The 18398-nt window shown below is 45.1% G+C and overlaps 2 non-coding genes across 2 annotated transcripts; both read left to right on the forward strand.

The window, feature by feature from the left end:
- The first annotated feature begins 563 nt into the window (after positions 1 to 563).
- On the forward strand, positions 564 to 635 carry Trnam-cau. The gene has a single exon. It is a non-coding gene; the product is annotated as a tRNA-Met (tRNA).
- A 568-nt stretch (positions 636 to 1203) lies between these two features.
- Positions 1204 to 1276, forward strand: Trnam-cau. Its single transcript has one exon. It is a non-coding gene; the product is annotated as a tRNA-Met (tRNA).
- Positions 1277 to 18398: the final 17122 nt, after the last annotated feature.

The raw sequence follows: 18398 nt of genomic DNA on the forward strand, positions 1-18398 counted from the left end.
GAAGCACAGAACATTCCGACACTTTTCTTTGACCGTGACAGAAACCATCCCCAAAGCAATGGTTTCGAGATCGAAAAAAGGCCCCCTCATCAAATATTTAAGGTTAATAAAAAAAAGCCTCGGCGCATTCTGGAGGCTGGACGGCGCGCAACTGGAAGCTGTCAGAGTGCGTAAGAGCATCCTTTTACGAAGGCCCGGACTGCCCAGAAACGGAGTGACTCTATCTCGTGCACTGCATCCAATGGGGGCTATCTTAATCAGATTGTGCGGCTTGTAATTTAATGCGCTTTTTGGCACTTTTTGGCAACGCACGTGTCTGGTCGCGATCGACTGATAAAAAAAAAAGTGTAGTGCAAGCGACAAAAGCCCTTTGAAAAGGCAAAAAAGGCAACATTGGTGTTATTCTATTTTAGAATAAATAAATAAAAACAACAAATACATCGTGTGTACGCATTCGATCAGAACAGAAAATCAGACATGCGCACAGACAGGCAAAGTAAGCGGTGTACGGTAATAGGCGAGAGGAGCGTTTATAAATAGATTTAACTGGCGATTAAACATGAAGCAGAGTGGCGCAGTGGAAGCGTGCTGGGCCCATAACCCAGAGGTCCGTAGATCGAAACTACGCTCTGCTAATTGGTTAAAGTTATTATTTTTGTGGGAAGGAGAGCATTTCGTTTATGTGTAAATAATTTGACAATACGGGTTGTATTGTAAAAAAGAATGAAATATTTATGTTTAAAATTAGTTAGAAAATCAACAATTATAACACATACTATACTAATTTCATCCTGCAATAACTGGTTCAAAATCAAAAAGAGGAATGATTGTTGAGCGAAACTTCATTTATTTTATTTTATATTATTAAATATTAATAAAATTTGAATTGATTGAATTTTATATATTTTTACGCTTTTCATAAAAAAAATGAAAAAATGTTTGCCAATTATCTATGTAACCATTTTATATACTATTTGGTATTACAAAAAACTACACAAAATTATTTCTAATATTGACACGAATAAATAAATACTAACATATTAAATGAAATGCTTTAAATTAAAAAAAAAGTATAATACTTTTACTTTTATAAAAGTTAAGTAGCCTCATTAAATCAAATGCATCAATCAAAAAAATTATTAAATCAAATTATAAAAAAGTCCACATCCACCCCATTGTTGACTAGATAACTTTATATCACAAGCCTCGATAGCGCAGTCGGTAGCGCGTAAGTCTCATAATCTTAAGGTCGTGAGTTCGATCCTCACTCGGGGCAGATTTTTTTATGTTTTTGTATGCTACTAATTGTTTAAGTTACATTTTTACCAATTATATGTGTTGATGAAACAAAAATGAAAGGCAAACCTTAGCACCAACCCTGTGTTAATGCAGGCGACGCAAAAGCACCACTGTCTTGCATTTTTCTACACAAAGAGATGTTTCAATTAAGAACACGTCGCTATTCAAGCAAACGAAACTGAGCGAAACTCGCGCAACTCGTTGCAAGCGGCAGCACAACAAAAAAAAAACACGCACCCCAAAGTATATGTGGTACACCACTAGCTAGCAAGCGCTCATAAATTTATGACAGCTTCCAAAAGTAAATCGGCAACCGGTCCGGTCATCGGCGAATGCAAGCCGGTCCGCTTTGAACTTTGCAACCTGGGACTGCCTCTGGGCCGGTTGCCATCTCGCCCCAAGTACTGTCCATCGTGGTCCAAGGGGGTTGGTTTTATGATTACAACCAATGCCGCCATGTTACAACAGAGCAAACCGGCGTACATTTTACGATACGGATAGCAGTAACCGCACGTCAATCCATAATTTATGCTTCTCGGGTGAGCTTTCGGAAGCATTTCACGTAATGTTGGGAAGAGCGGCTTGCTTTGCTGGAAGCGCAGAGCAATGAGCTCTGCAAACGTATTTGATTTATATCTTTTCAACTGAATGCTAGCTATAGGCGGAGAATGTTTGTACGGAAGAATTAAAACAAAAAGTAATCTACAATGCGCGTTCTTCCGCGCACTTTATGCATCCGTTGCTAATCCGTCAAAGTTTTTTTTTGCACTGGTTTATTACTAAGGTAAAAGCAAAGGTTTCAACAAAAAAAGATGAGCCGAAAGAGTTAAAGACAACGGGATGAACACGATATAAAGATGTTTGAAGATTCAATTAGATTTCTGCCGCAAAGACACGCTAGCCATTTGCTTCATTCACCGAACAATCTGTGCGTGCTACATTCTGGCACACTTGCAATTTATACGCCCGAGGCAAGTGGAGTACAGTTTCATGAATTAAATATATCTTTCTCTCCTGCCTCCCGATTTTTGCCTGATTTATTTATCAACTCTTTATTGTTATTTTTTGTTTTTAGCTTTTCGGAATTCTTTCATGTTTTGGGATTCGTTTTTGGGAATAAGCACAAAATCCCACTTTTTTGTACCATCGAAAACGAAAGCCCGCCCAGCTCCGATCTACCCAAACTTTTAAACGAAATTAATTCCGTGTTTTATGGCAACATCACGCTTTAGAGTGGGTTCGTTCCACGTTTCACAAGCTGTTAAAAAATACCACATATATCCTGCAATAACCGGTGCATTCCTTTATTTCCTCTGCTTACTCTCGCACACAAAAACTTTAGCCACACTGATGGTGTTTGACTTCGCACCTGATTGCATTACAATGGCAACTGAAATATTGCCCGAATGGGAAAGAAAAAAAAAACACCCCAAACCACAGTGCACAGTGAGCGGTGAACCACTTTCTCTTACACGGACACCTTTCCACCGGGTTGGAAGTTTACCGGGAAATCAATTATTCGGCAGCAATTAGCGGGAACACTAAGAGGGATATTAAATTGTTATGTGTAATATGGCTGTGTATGCGCACCTGTGTGGCAAGCGATACTGGTAGCTATCGATGCTAAAAAAAACATTAATGATTTCCCACGAATCGTTAACATTACTTTGCTATATTGATAATAATAATAACTCCGCAACCGGATCATAACGTCGAGAAAATCAATTAAAAATAATTATACGGATCCGTATTGGTATAAAACACGATTCGTGTATTAAAAATTACGACGCGTAAGTTTGCAATGTTTCTGGGATAAAAGTATATTTTTAAGTACACTTTTATCTATTAATACATTTTTGTTCCTTTGCACTTGAACTAACCCCTCAATGGTATTATGCACTTACACCGCAACCTTCACAATCGACATATTGATTGCTCCCAATCACTCACTGCCACTCGGCACAGTAAATGAACAATCCAGGGCCTTACGTGTTCTCCACCACCACCACCACATGTCCTTCAAACCGACGGGGTGGTGCATACAAAACTCATGCTGCCATATAAATTGAAACATTACACGCTCGGACACGCTTACGGGCATGCGGTACAGCTTCCCGTGCCTAATCGATAGAACGCGGTACACTATTGCAATGTACAAATTAATCACAATTTGCCTGCAATTATAAACCCAGCGTGTGACGGGCGGGTTGGCGCTCATAATGCAAGATATCCCTTTTGCTCCTGCGTGGTACCAGCTGCATGAGCGTTCAGCCTACTGGTCTATATAAAATCACAGTGTGCTACAAACCCGCCCCGAACCGTCCGGAAGACTGATTCGTTTCGTGACTTTCGAGACACGAGAAATCGCGGATGGAGTGAAAAGAAAAAAGGCAACCCGCTGCACCGTACCGCCTACATGCCCGAGCACGCTTTTTTCTTTTCCTTCCATTCTGGGGTTGAAGTAAACCAAAAAAAAAGGCCTAAAATCGTGCCGGCCACGGAGAATGCGATCGATTGGAACCTCCTTTTTGCTTTCAAGCCTTCCCCCCTAATCTGGTAGCGACCGATCGGGAAAGAAAGGGCGACAACCGCAGTGCAACATGCAACCTACACACACGCGCGCGCGTTTGTCCCTAGCCTCACTATCCGCCTTTCCTACCCATTTTATTGGGACATAACCGCATAATAACCTTTTAATTTTCACCTAACTGCCAACAGTGATATTCTAAATCACACTCTATCTGCAATCATTAGGCGTCGTTAGCGAGGTGATTTATTACGATGTCGCGCCCGATCGTGTCTTCTTGTTGCTGTATGTGTATGTGTGTGTGTGTGTGTGTGTGTGTGTGACTCTGCACACACCAGGGCAGGATAGATAAATCTGTCCCAAGGAACGGTTAGCTTTCTGCGCCAACCGGCAGGAACGTCCCGACGGGTGGCCACACGGTACCACGTAGCGCAAACACCAGACATCGGCGCGCCATCTTGCTTTCGATCTTGCGGCAATCCACCCACCGCAATCGCCCAGACACACCGGGGAAGCTCCTAGTAGGGCAGGCGAGGGAATAAATTACTATCGAATCGTTTAATCTATTAGCCGCGTGTTGCCGCCTGCCTAATGATGGAACGCTGGCACTGCACGGGACGGTAAAGGACGTGCTGCAATGTGTGCGCACCGGGCACACGATCGTGATCGTGATTCGCGACTGATGTCGCGGCCGGGCTGCAAGCTTTCTGCACTGCCGGCCGCATGGATCGTGGACGCGAAATCAATGCGAACATTGTTTTTTCCCCTGCTCCTCCCCTTCCGCTCGTTGTGCAGCTTTTCGCCGGCCTGATGGCCTATGCAAATAATGTGATCTACTTTTCTTCTTCCTCAATTAGCTATTCTGTGAGATGATGAGCGCATGAGAGCTACAAGGCAGACGACGTCACGATTGGAAATTGAAGGCAAAATTATGGAATTTATTTACATAATTGAGATTTCATTGGAATAGTAAAACAACGTGTACGATACTTGAATTAGGTCTTCCTCAAAAGCTGTTCTACAGAATAGTACGATCTGGTGGATTTACTAATATAATACTACAACTTCGGACTTCCAATGAAGTACCCATAACTTCATGGGAATAGAGGCTCTTGAATTTTGAGACTTAAAAAGGTTGCTTAACCATTCGTATTGTAGTGGAAACCTCGGAGATGATCTCTAGTCAAAATAGAACTTATTATGAATATCTTGTTATTAGAAATAGATCATTATGTGACACCACATCTATCTTCAAGATATTTAAGATAACTTTGTTATTTTTCAGACTATTAATATCTTTTTACCTCCAAGTATCTAGAGACGTCTCTATAAACGACTATTATTATTAACAGTATTTTGCCTCCCAACATTACCATATATATTGCCATATTAGAATATCTTAAGATCGTACGTTAGTGACGCATATAGTTCATGGACAGTGTCCAGAATATTTTTTCTCTAAAACTATTTTTAAGACTTAATACTTAACTATACTTTAAGACTAAGACTTAATGCCCAATTCAATACTCGACAAAAGACCAATATCTCTTAAACATTACGCTCGTGATATAATAAACACAGAGATACTTTGCAGTTATTGCAGAGCAGCTGCTTAGTAGCGTCACTCGTTAAAAATTTCTGCTGAGTTTGATGTACTGATCATTTCCAAAACACAGTCGAAGCACGACCAACCGAGCCCTTAGCTGCGCTTAATTAAACAAATCAAATCAGTCCAAAATCACGTTTTACGCATCAGCAGCAGCTGCAGGTCGTAACATCCTTCGGGCCAAAAAAACCCCAAAACCACCCCTCAGTGTAGGCTCCAGCTTCTGTAGTCTCAGCCGTGCAGCTCCCACAGACACAGTATCAAAACAAATTCAAACACAAAAACAAAAGCCAAAAACAAATCGAAACCTAAGCGATACGGAGTTTGGGGGATATTAAGATCGTGTCTCGACCATTTCCGCACCGCTACGGTACACACACACAAACGGATGCCAAAAGCACACGCACAGGCGAAGAGAGAGGGTGCGCGGTTTAAAGCTTCTCCGAAATCCGCTGTCGTGGCGTACTGTGGCGGGTGCCGTGTCGTGCTGGTGGCATGTTTAGCTAAAATAAACAATTTTCGTGACCGCCCGAAGGCCACTCGACTCTACACACCACACGGACGTGCAGAGCAGAGCATATATAAACAAATCCCCAAAACTGCAAGCGCATGGAGATGGGTTTTTGGGAGGACCACGAGACCACGGTGAGGCAACAGCGTGTTCCCACCGATCCGCCTGGAACGACCGGCGGCGACAAGCCAGTTCGCGGACAGCTGAACCACGACGTTGAGCCGAAATTCCCTGAAATCGGCAAGCGCGTGAACATGCACTCCAAAAACTGCAACTGCCTACTCCATCCCCCGGTTCGTTCCGTGCCGATGGCTAATCTGTCTAGCTGCGGATGCACCCGTGTCCGTCCATTCGTGGTGCGTCTTTGCGTTCTCCCAACGCAGCACACAACTATTAAAGTAGATTATATTTTAATTAATATTATAATTCATCATCAAACTCTCCTGCCGGGCAGGCAGCACAAAATCCATCCGCTTTGTGTTTGGATCCTTTTCGTCGTGTGTTCGAGGAGGGACGAGAACGGTGCAGTATAAATTGATTTATCCCTCGCTGAAGCGCTGGATGGGGTTGAAAATTCAATCTTGCTCCCTTTTCAATCTCGTTCCCGTACCTTTAAAGCTTCCCTTGCGAAGGAATGCACCCAAACTGTGTTGATCCCACAGACATCCCACTGCTCCAAGGGAATCATTTCGTCCCGCAAATTGAAAAGGAACTAAACCTAAACCTTCCAGCATCCTACGCAGTGGTGTATGTTAGTTAATCTACTGTCAGGTTGGCCGGCGTTGCCGGGCCGTTTTTTATAAATTGAATTAAAATCTATAAATCTTACCACAGGGATCTAATTTGCTTATTCTTGTTTACTTTTTACTCTACAATTCGTCCACAGCTTTTGGGAATTTTGGAACTCGAGCAGCCTTGTAATAAGAAAGGATCTGAACGATCTTATACTTGTTCCTCGCCTCTCCTGGTACGATCATCTTCCGCTCGGGCAGTTAATTTCCCCTCTCCCCCACCCGGCCATTCCGTGGGGTGTTATGCTGTTCGCAAGTTCGCAGTTCTTTTGTGCGGACGGATGATCCGATGAGCGATCAAATTTATGCGAGGCGTTATCCCTTTTGCTGGGGTTGTGATCGCCCAGTTTGATCACAACGCACAGCGCGCTTGGGCTGCACGTTATGTAAACATAATTTCCTACCCCCTTTTAGCTACCCTTTCTTGCCGACCGCCACCCCTATGACAGCCAGTCGACAAGGTATCGGATCAACGGATCGTGTGGAAAATTGAATTTAATTTTCAATATGTTGCCCGATAAATCTTCGATCGGTATCGATCGCCGCGGAAACGGATGCGCGTCTCGCGCCACGCAACGGACGCATCAAACCGGTTCCTCATCGGCGGCTGCCCGCACGCACGCACTCACGCCACGGTGCGATGTTGTTGATCGACTGCAAATTTGTTGCGCCCACCTTCACCTTCTCCGGGGAGTGCATTACCGCCATCTGGGAGGCCACACGACTCTTTGTGGGCTATGGTTTGCTGTGAAGCAGCAAGGGATGGATTTTCCCTTGTCTCGCTTTTTTTTTTGGTTCGGCTCAATCAGCCATTATCGAACCGATTGGTAATAGTTTGTGGTTTGTTATGGTTGCTGGATCATGCAGGTGGGCGCAGGTGTTGAGTTTAATCGTGATTACAGCTAAACATTATAGGGAACGTTTTTGGAAATGGGGGATTTTTTGCAAGAGGGCTCAAACCATCCTTAACAAGGCTCATAAATTTTCAAACTAATTTAGGACGTTTGAGGCACGGCATTGATTACTGTTTGCCTCAAATGAAAGCTTGCTTGGACAGGCGGTTTTCGAGTAAGCCGCTGCGTTTGAAGGGATAATAACGAGAAGAATGCAGTTGGGAAAATAATACACATTTGCGGCAAAAATGTGTTGCACGTAATGGATCGCATGGGCTTTCAATTATTTTGATTAACTGTGTAAGGGTTAAAGATCCTTCTGAGCATTTTTTCCAGTTGAAAGTAATAATCGAAATCTGAGAAATCATATTCATTATTCCAAAAATCAAAATTCTTTCAAACAGTTGTAAACATACCTTTAAAAATAGTAAGCTATTAGAAGAAATATATTTTTAACAGAAAACAATGTCATGACCGGCAAAACTCAGAAGAAAAAAAAGCACGTGAAGTCAACCAACAATGAACTATGCCCCAACAAAGGCAAACAATAAATAAGCTTGCAAAACGCAATCAATCTAACAAATTACGGTGGCAGCCAACAAAAAAAACGAATCCCACTTTGCATTGTTGTTTTTGTGAGTCCATGTAACAAAAAAAAAACTCTCAACATCTCCAAAGCAAGCAGCTACCCGACAGACCCTCAAACAGCAAAAAAAGGCGCTCCCAAAGCTTCCAGCGCATCACCGCGGTGAAAGATAATCGCTTCTAGTTGACAGCTCCAAAGTGAGGTTAGCGCGGCGGACGATCCAGCCAAGTCATGGGGCCCCATTATTCGCGAGCATCACGTCCGGGCTACCGCGTGTCAAGGCGTGTCTGGCAGCCGCGCTCTGACGTGACCGGGACGGATTGGGCCGACGGGGGTAGTGAAGGTGGAATGGTCCGACGACGACGGTGCAGTGTAGATTTCCGCCGATTTTCTCATGCTTCTATTCATTTGACCGACCGGATCACCGCTCGTTTGCAACACGTTCGCACCGCACACACGCGCAGCTGACGCTGATCAAATCGCGGCAACGGTTACCATGTTGCCCATTCGCACTCCCACAGACAGTAGCCCTGCGTCTGAGAACGAACGCGTACCTACTTACGCCGCTTCTTCTGGTGTGGTGCGTACGCAAGAAGCGTGTGTGTGTGTATGTCTGTCTGAACCTGCGGTGGCATCGACCGGCCACGAAGTGCGCGCACATCCTTCCCAGGGCCTGATCGATCGATATTTATGGGAATGTGTAATGGGCCGTCGATCGATCGACGGCGTTTGAACAATGGCCGCCCCATGTCAACCGGAAGCTACAAACGTTGACAGCTGGATGTTGTGCCAGGGGGGAAGCGAAGCGGAGGGAAAAGTGCGTAAATAAATTATCCCGCGACCGAGCCAAAGCCCATCGCGCTCTGCTGGGCCCATCGCTGGTGTGAACAGATCGAAGGGCTGATCTTATCTTGGGGTTTGTCGCTGTCGCTCGAGTGTGTGATCGATGCCTGTTCGGTTCGGTGGGAACGCTAGCGTCATTGGAGCAAACGCACTGAACGCGTCAATAAATCGTATCATAATGGTTTGATTTTGTGAGCTTTAAGTGGACAGCTTTCAAGGAATTTGATTACATTTATTTAGCTTTTAACTGAACTTAAGAAGAGTAAATTATCTTTTCTATCAATTAGCTAAAAGAGACAGAAACCAGTAATTCTTCTTCGTTGAAAATTGATTGGGATTAAATTGATTTAAAACAATACCACTCTTTTAGCCATCTAGTAGCAAAATGTATCCATTAAAAGAGCCTATTTCCCAAACAAAATCCCCTAGTACATATTTTAATTCACTTACTTGCCCCTTCATGATTTGGCCACCTAAGCATCAAATAGGTACACAATTAATTTACTTCGCAATAGTAATGTCCTTCAAGATATTTGGAATATATTGAAAAAAAATCCATTGGAGTCACAATGGTACGTATATTTCACCATGTGATTTACATTAAAAAAAGACCCAAACATTTTTACAACCTCTTCACGGGACCACCTTCAACTAAAAAAGCACCTGAGTACCTAAGAGGTGTGGCGTGGTCGTACCATCCCCTTCAACAGAGCTAATCCGTCCGAACTTTACAACTTTACTTTACGCACAAACACACACAAACAGCGGGATATTGACAGCTCCAACTGTGCACCCTATAGTGTGGCTAGAGCCTCTAGTGCCACGAATCACCGCTGATGGATTGCCCTCCACCTCCACCACGCAAAGGTCTTATTATTATTTATAGTTCAGGCAAAGTGCTTTGGACAGGGCAACATTTAGCGCGTGTACTGCTTCGGCGTGTGTTTGCCTCTTGGAGTGCAAGTGCTGACCCGGCCTGCTGACGGATGCATGCCGGACGACAGGCCATGCCCGGGCTGCCAGGTGCTGCCACACGAGTGAGACTGCCTGACGACGTGTTCGTCGTGCCGTGGTCGAAGGTCCGCAAAGAGAGTTCGTGACTTCATTCCCTCCTCGGGTCTCTGGGGGTCTAGCGAGGTGTAAGCACGTCGGTCCGCAAGCAGTCATTACGGCTGCATTTATAAATTACGTGATTTCATTCCGTACCGTCTTCGGTTCGGTTCGGTGCCGAGAACCTTCGCTATAAATACGACCACAGCATCTAGTTTTCCCTCCCCCCGTCCGAGGTCCAGGTCATACGATACTAATCGAGACCGGGCGGCAATCCATTAGGAAAGTGATTCGGACATTCGCTCCCAACTGCGCGAATATCTAAGCCGGTATTCACACACACACACATCCTGTACCTCCCTTGCGCCGATGCGGGCCGTGGGACACCGTGGTTCGATTGATTTATGGAAAGTTGGTGGTCGAAACAGCGGCAGTCCTGGCGCTGGTGGATTAATTTATTTGCAACCCGCTTAGTACGAACGTACGTGACACGTTGTTTGCAAGCAGTTTGCACGAGATTGCTTAGTTTTGGACTAATTCACAGGCGCGAGTGTTACCTGGTGCGAAGAATAAATTATTGACAGTCAATAAATAACTGTTTTGCAGGGCTCACTAGCAAAAGGGTAGCGATTGTGTGCATGTGTACGGCTGGTTGCGTTCGAAGAATGGGAGGAAATCAAATTGCAATTAGAAAACCGGTAAGCGTGGAGGAAGGATTTCGAACACAAAACAACGACGTTTATCATGTTTGCACTATGTGCACGCGAGCAAATTAAAATTTACAACATTGAAGTGTTCACTTGCCTTCGGATAGGACTGTCGTGGTCCTCAAGCCGCTTTGATCTCATCTTACTAATAGCAATATTAAAATTCTAGGAGGCGTTTACGACATGGAATGCTAATGAAATCCTTGAAATACATGTCCAACACTTCAAAGGCAATTAAAGTCCATTCTAGAATTGCGCAGGGAATATGTTCCGAAGATATCCGCATAAGACATATATCGCGCTTTTTGTTATATTATTGAAGTTTGAAGAGGCCTAGGGACGTATTAAGTATTAGTATTGAGTATTAAAATGTCAATTCGCTGTAAAAATTCGTCTATCAAATCCCAAAAAAAGACTCAAAGAACTATCAAATATGAAGAAACTGCTTTTCTCCAAATCTTCGTAAATCGAGACACGCTCAAATCAGGAACAAAGCGTATTTTATTTAAGTTAGGTTAAGCAAATATCCTCTACACCTTAGACTCTGATCGTCCAACAGCTCTACACGAGCTCGTTCAAAAGACAAAGACAACCAGCTCGAACTCCTAATCAACTTCTTCAGCTTGTTTATTACCTTTTAAAAGCATTGCCTGCCTCAAAAATTCAATCTGCAGAAAAATATGTAAAACGCCAATTAACAGAACAGGCAGCTGCACCTCATAAACACTGTGCCTAAGCTCGGGCTCCCCATTCAGATTAGATTCTCTCCCGAATGCGGATGAATGCATCGGACTTGCTGGCGCGCATCCTTCTAAGCACGCAAACAGGAACGGACAGGTTCGCGCATGTCCCAACAACCCGAAAGTGGAGCGCTGATTTGCCAGCTCCGCAAAATTATTTGCCAGCTCACCCGAAGTGGCGGCAAATGTCGCTTCCTGGAATGCACAACCACCAACACCGCCGCTAACGCTCCAAACGCGGTGTCCATTTGTGGGTTAATACGTTTTTAAGCGTCCGTCCATTTGACTCGTTTTGTTTCTCCTTCCGTTCCAGCCGTGTTGTTGCGCTTCGCGGGATTCAAAATTCGATCAAATGGCGAGTAAAGCAAGCACAAGAAAAACCCCGTGACACACACAAACGCACGCGCGTGCGCTCCTAGAGCAGAACCGAGCCGGCTAATAATAATAATAATCAACCACGGACGTCCCGGGATATTCCCCGGTCCTGGTAGACCTCCCACCGCAAGTTCTCCAGGGACAGCAAAAGAGCACTCGCAAAAAAGCTTCCACGCGCGTTTCTGCAGGTGTCGATGGCTTTGGTTGTCCGAATTTAGGGTACACAAATCTGACCGCGAGCGATTTTTAGGTGCGCTTCTTCCATTCCACGCTGTCCACGCTGTTCAGATCCAGATCCATTTTAACTACACGCAGGTATCGGCGCAGTTTCGCGGACCCATTTGGGACATAATAAGATTCGGAGCACCAGAAACAGCAAATTCGCTTTACAAAGAAGTTTGGCATATTTTCTTACCTCCTTTGGGATGCAAAAAGAGAACACTAAAACAACGTCACCTTGACTGGACCACTAGGCCATCGCGATGCCAGTGCAGATCGTCTGCAGACAGCAAAGGACACAACAAAACAAGCATCTTACAACAAACAGCAACAGCACACGCTCTGGTACAAACGGATCGTCAACCGGCGAACGTACTCATCGTCCTCTCCGTTTGATGCATTTGTCGCCCCCGGGGGGACACAGGCGATCGCCGACGGACCCGACCAAGCTCGGCTGAAACCGATCATTATCTTCGTCTGGGGAGGTTCGGCGATTTCAACCGTGCGGGGTTTCGTTTTCGGTTGTCCCGCGAAATCCCACCGCGCTCGGAATGCAATTATCAAATTTACATACGTCGGAAACGTCGTCCCTTGTCCGGTTTATGGGCAACGCTGGGAGGAGACGCTTTGATTAGGTACAACCGTCGCTACAGCTGCCAGGGTTTTCGGGATCGAAATGGATGAAATTATCAAATTTACTCCATCCCAAAGTCGAGTGGGTGTTTCCTTCCGAAAATGTATCCGTCCACAAACACCGATCGGCAAGGGATTGGAGACAAAGAGCAAGAGTTTTACGAAACGCCTACGGTCGCTTCCTGTTCTGGGGAGGTAAATGAGGACTTTTAAGGCATCTAACGATCAGATGCCGGACGCCGGCGTTGAGCCTCAAGCGCTTGGCAAGGACTTGGCGAGGGCGGGTCCGCAAGCGTGTCGTTAAAGTTGCTGGGCGTGTAAAAGTGTGCAGCTGAAACATCCCCAAAGGACACATTGAAGCGAAGCGGTCGCCATTCGCACGGCCACCCGAAATGACTCTATTAACTCTTTCCTTGGTGAAACGCAGGGTATTTTTTTAATGTGCTTGACACAGAAGGAATGTGAATTCAGTGTAAAAGATGAGCTGCAAACAGCCTGTGGTAGGGCTGAAAATGTCACATGTGTGTATACAGGAACATCCAGAGTGTGGACTAAGCAGCCGCTTTAAGCCGTAAATCTTAAACACAGAGGGTAAATCTCCACTACGAAAATTAATTAAGCAAAATGATAAAGACATCATATCAAAACTTGCTTGTTATATCTTCAAATCTTAAATGAATATATTCAATAGTATGCATAAAGTACAACCATATAGTGTAACAGATTACTAAATCCTGCTTTGTAGCATGACCAGACCTTGACCGACTACGAGTTTTCCGTCTACCAACAAGAATAAATCTTGGGCCAAACCATGGTCTTAAGTCGGATCGTAGGACCTGATCCAGACTACTTTCCGTTAGTTTGTAACTATACTTAATCTCCTTATGATTCTTCCTTAAACTTACACTTCTAAAGCAAAACATCGACCGCCAACTCCAAACGAAGGTTAGGGCTTCTTATCTCCCTGCCGATGACCTTTTGCAAAGCGCCACAAAGTAGCAAAAAAAGTAGAGAAACAGGCTCGCGCACATCCCCCAAACCACACACTCTCGTCCCATCTAATAACAGGTTCAGCAGCGCTAGCAAACGTTACGTTCCGGCCGGTCCGCAAGGGCGCTCCTCCCACATATTAGAGCAAACGACCCGCGCCGGACCTCAGCACGTATGATTTAATACTCATTAGCATTTTGTTCCGTTCGCGGGGCCGCACTTCAAACGGCAAAACAACGGAACCGATGATGGGTTAACCTCGACCACCCCCAGGACCGGTGAAAACTCCCCCTTCATTTGCTGTCAAAATTGGAACCCAACCCAAAAGACCCTCGGTCGCTCATTTTACGCCAAAACCCCGCTTATTCCTCGAAGCGATGTAGCCAGCAAGCTCACAAAGAGTTTCGAAACTCTTTCCTGAGATGCGTCCGACCGACCGCTCGGTGGTGCCCTCTAAATCATCAACCGAACCTATGATCTCCGTCCGGCGACGGAAAGGTTGCTGCGACGTCCCCAAAAGGGGTGGTATCACACACCGCTCAGCGCCGGGTTTTATGATTTATGGGAAATTTTAATAGCTCCCCCGAACCCTTTCGGTGATGATGATCTGTCCGGGAAATTATCGACGTGCCAGTTCCGATCCCGTACATGGAATGGTGCGGGTCACACACACACGTGCGCGCGCCTACATGGAGCAAAAAGGGAGGCTCCAATTTGCTAAGCAAACAATATACCTCGCCACGAAATTGGAACCTTCTGGGCTTCTTTTTGTGGCTTACGGGCCGCTTTTTGTGAAATTCGGACAAATCATTCGGACCATAAATCACGTGTCGGTGGTCCCTGTCGGTCGTGTGTGTGGCTATTTTTGATTTGGCGCCGGAAGGGTAGGCCACTATTTCCGGTGGCCCGGTACGAAACCGTAATAAGTGGCTGATGTTACGAGCGCCCCGGTGGCTGATGATATCGGTAGCCCTGACTTGATTTTTGGTTCGGTTATTAGTTTAATTGAAAAATGCTACACCCGTGGCTCGTGTGAGCTTTTCACCATGTAGTATACGTTTACCATACAACCGTAAAACGCTACCTTACTTGCAAGGAATGGTGCACAGGTGTTGGTGGTGTACGGATTACGATTTAGGCGAGCTTCGAAGAGCCTGAGTGTCCAGGATTCGATACATCAAAGCGGTTACTTTTTTACCTGATTGGTTATAAAAATCGAAGCATTAATCGAAAAGTTTGAAAGATGCACACTTTAAAAACAAAATTTGATAAGCTCGAGTTACGAGTCTAAGAGTTACAGTTTCTAAGTGTCGAAGTGTAGAGTCGTAGAGTCAAAGAATAGAAGAGTCGATGGCCTAAAGAGTCTTAAGAATCCAAGGGTCGAAGGGTCGTGAATCGTAAGATCCAAGAATTCTTTAATTATTGGGTCTAACACTCGAAACCTACTACAGTAGGCCAATATTTCTAAGCGTTACTTCTCTCTCCTTCTCTTAAGCAAGAATAAGCAAGTGCGCAGATTTACACACCTTCCAATTTTCCCTCCCTACCAGTTTCTAACCGATCGGTAGACATAAAAATAAACCTCAGAGCATGGTCAACATCACGAGATACTCGAGTGAGGTGAAAAAGAGCGGAGTTGTCGATTATCTATGACTTGTGGTTACGATCGAGCACAACGATACTGGTAGGAAATCCTCACTGAATAATGTCGGCCACACCGTTTGCGATAGCAAGAATTCAGCCAGGATAGACGAGACAGAGAAAACGGATCATAATCTGGCGAATTGTGCGCCTTTCCCCATAGGCAGCGAGCCTGGGAAAGTGGTAAACTTTTACCTCACGGATCGCGCGTGCCTGCGAGAAGTTGCTGTGCCGCCTATTACCCACCGACTTGAATTACAATTCGCGCAATCAATCGACGAAGGTGGAGGCACTATGTTCACAGCGAGGTGCAGCAATCGTGGACAGATGTCAGTAGGAAAAAATATTGTTAAGCCAGGGCTTAAGCAGTGTGTCGTTATCGTGGAGAACCGGCAAATTCCCGATCGTTAGTGATTCGTAGAAAAGGATTTAAAGTCACTCTTTTACTAAAGGAAATACATGACTGGTCGTTGGTAAATGATCGGCAAATGGTAAGAGCTAAGAAGAAAAAGTTATATAAGTATATAGTGCAATATGAAGGTAATGGAAACTTGGAGAGTTGATGTTGATGTTGTCTTCTTGCTGGAGAGCTAATCTCAAATAACTACACGCAAGGTTAAGCCTAACAAATTCCCATGCCTTGCAAAAGTTAACATTACTACATCTCTTGCGATTCTTCAGCTTCCTGTACGTGCATCTCTCCCTCTAATCCTTTGATTAAGCGTCCATTAAACTCCCGTCGCAGAGCCTATCGCAAGCCAATGCTAACGATGTCGTAAAACTGCAACTGCACAACGTATCTGCGGTGCGCGTGGACCACCCCGGTCGGTTATCAATTTGTATCACCCGCAGAAATACTCGCTCGTTCCCAAGCAGCACCAGCCAAAGGACAGCCAGCCGGATGTGCCACCGGCGAAGTCTCGACATGGGAAAAGATGTCCCCAAGAGCCGCAGCCGCAACCACAGTGACAGTGAGCGCCGGTAAACGGCAAACGACCGCCTTATCGCTCGATCGATCCCATAAAAAGCAAATAAACATAAATATAAACGAATTAAATCTTATACAATTACGAAATTATCATAATCATGATCATGATCATGTGGTTGTCGTCGGTTTTCTCGGTTGTGCTGGTGGCTTGTTTTGTTTTTTCTTTTTGTCCCGCTCCGCTTTCGTTTGTGCTACTCTTCCAATTGCAATTCTTCCTCACGATCAGCGCTCCGTTTTCCCGGCACAGCACATTGGCGGCTTGACCGAATTGGCTTAACAGGGGCACCCCACATGCGCATGCCGAAACCCCCGATCGAAGCTCAATCGTCCGTCGCCCTAATCAATTGGACGCGGCTTCGCACGGGGTCCCCACGGGGCCGGCAAAAAGAGGCGCCCGGCCCACTATCGGGAGCATAAATCTTTTTATTGACTATTTGAGTTAATTATTTCGTTTCGGAATTGCATTTTACGTTTGTGCCGCACAGGAAGGTTGCCGTTTGTGTGGAAGAGTGTGTGTTTGTGTGTGTGCAAAAGCAATGCGCATTCGGACGCGTGGCGGGCGGAGGTGAGATCGTGGCATCGCAAAGATTTCGTGTCGTTCCGTCCGGATGCCCTCCTGCTGCTGTCGTGAGTCGATGCCGCCGCCGTCGTTGTCGTCGTCGTTGCTGTCGCTGTTGCTGCTGCCACATCAGCTCCAACTGGTTAAGGCTGGAACGGGGGCAGCAAAATCAATACCCTTCCACCGAACGTTTTAATTGTAATTTGGACCACCGAGGAAGAAGTTCGCGATCGGTCGGCGGTCCGATCCGATTCCAAAATCGAGTAAGAGCGCTAGAGCAACAGCGAAACGTCCTGACGTCCACAAGGACTTGGTCACTACAGTAGAGAATCATGTTTTTGTTTTGTGCCGGAAAGATCGTTTGACGAAGCAATTTAACGGCCGTAAAGTTGAATTAATAATCGAACCATGGCGATCTGCCAATGATGAAAACAAGTGTATTCCGGTACAGGGTTCGATATTTATTTGTGATTCAAACAGATGAAACAAGAACGTGGAGTGTAGGAAAAATGGAAAATAGCTTCCTGGGTAACGAAATTGAACAAAATTGATGACATTTTCAGCATTCTTTGCATCGGAAAAGAAGATTTTTCATTATAGAAAGCCCCTGCTTTAACCAATGCTTCTATTATTCATCAGTATCGAATAACGTCAACCTTTTGCTCACAATGTCCTCGAAGATAGTTCTACAAGTTAAGAACATTTTCTCAATTTATGATGATCATAGTATTTTTGAAGCGACTTTTCTAAGAAAAGGTATGAATAAATTTTACTAGCATTGCATAGCTCTCAGTGGTTCCTACAGTACATATTTTACAACATAATAGTCACACAAAAGCGTGCCATTTCGGCATCCATTCGAAATATGCATCATATGCTGACCATTGTTCTGTTGTTCGTTTGCACCTGTCCTTAGGCTGAAATCGTCTGAAGCGATTGTCATTTTTCACCAGCCAACACCAGACGAACCACAGACACTCATAAAACTGCTACAAAACTCCGAGCCAAAAATTATTATCTGACTTGGGCAGCTGCATCCAGCAGCGGCCGTACACCATCGTACCGATACTGCATCATCCAACGTATCAAGTTTGATTTAGGATTGCTGGCGATAAAAATTATAGTTCTATTGAATTCTAAACTTCCGTCTCTCCGGCTGTGGAATGGCGAATAACGCAGGCGAACGAATTTCGCGAAACACACGCTCACACAGTGCTATAATCCCGCTTTTCAGCGCCCGATACCTAGCATAGTGCCGCCAAGGATCCAGGGATCCCAATCCCAGCAAGCCCGAACGATCGATCATCGATCGCACATCGAGCGTGGAGAAACGGTTATTTATGAACTATAAAATCTAGCCCGCGTACCGCCGCTATACGGACGGATTTTGGTTGATACATTTTGTTTTGCGTGTTGCAAGATTTAAGACTTTACACACAT

Source organism: Anopheles arabiensis, chromosome 2 (genome assembly GCF_016920715.1).
Source record: "Anopheles arabiensis isolate DONGOLA chromosome 2, AaraD3, whole genome shotgun sequence".
Taxonomy (NCBI): Eukaryota; Metazoa; Arthropoda; class Insecta; order Diptera; family Culicidae; genus Anopheles; species Anopheles arabiensis.